At 35.2% G+C, this 4,469-nt stretch overlaps 1 pseudogene; it reads right to left on the reverse strand.

The window, feature by feature from the left end:
* Positions 1–4,125: 4,125 nt before the first annotated feature.
* Positions 4,126–4,223, reverse strand: LOC141415233 (U6 spliceosomal RNA; annotated as a pseudogene).
* Between the last annotated feature and the right edge of the window lie 246 nt (positions 4,224–4,469).

Here is a 4,469-nt window from a genome sequence, read left to right on the forward strand (position 1 = left end):
TCATTAAAAATTAAACCAAAAGATCTTCAATCAAAAGGTAATAAACTTGAAATTTTGATCTTCCCAAATCAAATATTGATAACTATACTTCCAATCTAAAACCATTTTGATGTTTGAAAATTCAATCTAAACCGTTTACAACTGTTACATGGGTAGCTTCTCAGACTTTTGCTTGTTCAGCCACACAGTTTGGGCTCTTTGTTCCTCTCTGTCTTTCTCTGTCTCTAGCTCTGTCTCTCTGTCTCTCTCTCTACAACTTATGCTTTCAAGATCCATGCATTATCTTAGATCCTTGGGAACTGTTGAATTATGGAAAAGGTGGGAGGCTGAGATTGTTCTAGATGTACCTGCATCACTGAGAGAACTAGAAGCCATCTTGGACCCATTCAAAACCTCTGTTAATTCATGTGCACGATAGAACCTGAGAGGCACTGTTCTAGGAGGTGCCAGAATACTTCAGAAAGTATCTTGGTACCAGATGTCTTTCCATTTCTGTCCAGGAATGCTGTTGGTCACCCGAGTTGGGAGTGCTTTAGGGTAGGGTCCAGAATGCCCTCTTCTTATTACACAAGACAATGTTTGGATTTCAAACCAACTGCTCATTCAATCCTGTAGTTGCTAGAGTGCAAGGTATGCAGCTTTGTCTTTTCCTCAAGAACCAAGATGGCATGCAAGATCAAATCAGTTATTATCTGAATGCCTTGAGCAGGACCCCAATATAGTTCTCCTGGCTTTACTGAAGCATTCCTGTTGGACACAGGCAGAATGTCAGGTTTGGGACAGAACAGTGGAAGACATTGTTGGAACGCAGATTACTTGGTCTGTTAAGACAAGGAGAGAACCTGAGTTACTTCAGTTCTGTCATTCTTTGTGGCCACTTGGAGTTTTTTCTGGTTTTTTTTTTTTTTACATTTTTTAAAAACAATTTTACTGACAGATCAATAGCTAACCTTGTTTTACAAGGATTTCTGTTTAAAGACACCTTATTTAGATTATTATCGATACACTGACATTGAATATATGGCCCCAAAACACTATGTAACTCATGTTTAAAGACAGGTTATTTAATATGTTGTTAATTCATTAACATTGAATTTTTGGCCAATGTTACTACATAACATGTTGGAACAAAGCTTGTTCGACACACATCTTCAAGGAGTTTTTAACTTATATTTACAATTTAAGACAGCTGACATGAAATGCTTTTGTTTAAAAAAGTATAAATTTTAGTCTATACATGACATATTTTATGGAATTTTAATTTTAAATATTTATCCTTTAAAAGTTCATTTTTTTCCTTTATTGTGCTGTGTGGGGTACATTGTGGCATTTTACACAGGTTCTCACAATGTATCAAATATATCATACTTGAATTCACCTCTACCATTCTCCTTTACCCCAATTCATGGAGTAGTTTCAATAGGTATCATTTTTGTATTTACATGCATGTGAACACATTTTTTGCACCATATTTACCCTCTAACCCTCTTTTCCTGCCACCTTCCCCTTCCCATGGTTGCTATCCTTCCCCTCTGGGCAGGACTTGTTCCCCCATCCTGTTCATCAATTTTGTAGAATGAAAAAGAGAAAAGATAAAATGAAAAACATGACATTTTAGCTTGTTTGAGATAAAGGTAGCTATACAGGGAGTTTCCTTGTGATATTTCTTTTTTAAAAATTGTTTTATTATTCATTTAAGCACATGCGTGTACATTGTTTGGGTCATTTCTCCCCCCTGCCTCCCTCCTCCACCCTCTCCCCCCTCCTCCACCCTCTCCCCCCCTCCCTCCCTGGCTTCCAGGCAGAACCTGTTCTGCTCTTATCTCTAATTTTGTTGAAGAAAAGACATAAGCATAATAAGGAAGACGAAACTTTTTTGCTAGTTGAGTTAAGGATAGCTATACAGAGAGATTCCTAGCATTGCTTCCATGTACAAATATGTTACAACCCAAGTTGATTCATCTCTAACTGATCTTATTTCCATGTATATATGTATTATAACCCCAACTGGTTTATCTCCTCAAATTTTCTCAGTTCTACCTTAGTCCCTTTCTTATGGTAGTTTCAGTAGGTTTAAGATTTCTATATTAATTCTTGAACTCAGGGCCTCACACTAGCTGGTCAGACACTCTTACCCTTGAGCCCTTTTATCAGCCCTAAAAATTCTCAACCAACTAAAAAATTAATCAAGAAAATAATATACTACATCAATGGCAAATTGTGAGCAGACATTTGCTTTTATCAGCTTTACTTAATAGACACTGTTATTGTCTTTTACTTTCTGTAGACCAATAAAGCATGTTTCCCCTTTTGAAAAAATGTAAAATTAAAAAGTATTAGTCTTTTATTTTTTTCTTTTTTATATCATACCATTTTTTAATTTTGACATTATTTTTTACTGACATGATTTTACAAATAAAGTTCAATGAAAGAGAGTTTTCATCATCTGTGTTTCCTATTGGCAATTCTAAGTATTTCTCTCATGACTGTTCTTCTGTAGAGAACGAAGTATAAACAGTTGGCCAGCATTGGTATAAAGATACTGGATGCATTACTTCTTCCAGACACCTTTGTCAGAGGGACTTTAATTCAGTGGTGGGATTTCTGTTCTTTTTGATTTTCTGAACTTGAATATTAGAGTGATTTAGGTTTTCGCTACTGCAGAGCCATGGAAGCCCCTAGAAAAAAGTCTTTATCAGAAGTATTTCACTTCTTTGTTTTGTCAAAGAAGACACTATTTAATTACCTCTGAAGAGTTACATAAGACTTCAGAAGACCTGAGCTTAGGGGATTCTTCAATTTCACCATGTATTAATTTGCACCAAGCACAGGAGGAATGCACAAAATATTTTCTAACCTATATAGTGTTCTCAGAAGACAGTGGATGTTCTTCAGATGAATATTTCAAAACTTATGAGTTTCCAGAGATTTTGGACTATATAGGGCTGTTTAAGTTGCCTATTTTTCTATTTATTTACAATTTCTTTTGGAGATGGAAAATCTTTGAATGCATTGTTACTTTGTTTTCTGCATCTAGTTAAAAATTGAGGAGAGGGAATTAATTTATTTTTGAAACTTCAGAAGTAAAAATAGAGTGTATCATGACTAGTTCAATGGATGAATTAAATGACAACTGAAAATATAACTGCTTATGAGGGCCAGGCAGGAAAAAGAATGTAGAGAGTTGGGCCATGGGAAGTGGAGGGGATCAGTATAAAGTGGGGTGCACATGTCTAGTAGGTAGGAGTTAGTTGGTGCTTACTCAGGTCATTTGGCAGAAGAATGAAGTCTGAATTTTGCATGGTAGGTTTCAATGTTTCAAAATATTTTTCAAACTAGGAGGAATTTGTCTGTTGACCAGAATTAATCCACAGGCCATCAGTTTGCTACCTCTAGAGAAACAGATTTCCACAATAATTCCAATAATTATCAGAGGCTTCTCTAAGGAAGTTATTCCTTTTAGACACTATAAAGCCAGAATATGTTAATTCTTATCCTATTTTCTTTCTGCTTTTTCCTTAAGGAGAAAAACAATGACTATGATCCATATTCTGAATAAAAATGCAGTGCACTTAAAAACTTAAGCAACCTCATGGAGAGCCTATTAATCTCCCAGTGAAATGGTAGCAAAATATTCCTATAATATTGCTTTCATACAGTTTTCTCAGGACTTTAGCTAAGAGGATTTAATGGGGCCCTGTTTAAAACAGGAGGAGAGAGTCACATCTTCTCTCAGTGGGGTTTCTTTAAAACACTGAAGGAACTCCTGATAGAGCTGAAAGCTCTTGATATGCTTAAATTTCCCTAATTAGCCTTAATACTGAATGGTTAGTCAAAACATATTGTCATAGAGTGACACAGTCTCTAAGAGTGTTCCTGATAATGACAATTGCTTAGTATAAAGAATGAGCTGAAACCATTATGCTTTCTGAATTCCTACACATGTCCATGTTGGTAATCAACAGAAGTATTCAGAAAATGAATTTCGTTTTCTTGTAAGTAGATCGGACTCAACCAGATGTTCTCCTGCATTAAATATTTTATCTGTATATCAACTTGCTGTTTTTCTAAATGATACTATTTATCGGTATTTTTAGTTCTACTCAAACTTCCCCCACCTCCCACAGAAAGCTTTATAAATTTGTAAGTCACACTTGTATCGGGGCCATGCTCTCTTCTGTGTATCATTCCAATTTTAGCGTATGTGCTCCTGTAGCAAGCACTCTACTCAGTCCTTTTGCCAATAATAACACTTTGAAGACTTACACAATCCAATGAAAATGATTATCACTTCAAGAGAGCAATGAAAATTTTATTATGTACTTTACAAAACAGCAGTACTGTTGTACTGTAACTACAATTCCCCACTTGTATTATTACAATTAATTGTTTTTTAATGAAAATATTGAAATTTTTAGTGTTTTTATCTCTCTGCTAAAGAATAATAAATCTTCAGAGAAGAGTTTGCC

This window comes from Castor canadensis, chromosome 12 (genome assembly GCF_047511655.1).
Source record: "Castor canadensis chromosome 12, mCasCan1.hap1v2, whole genome shotgun sequence".
Classification (NCBI taxonomy): Eukaryota; Metazoa; Chordata; class Mammalia; order Rodentia; family Castoridae; genus Castor; species Castor canadensis.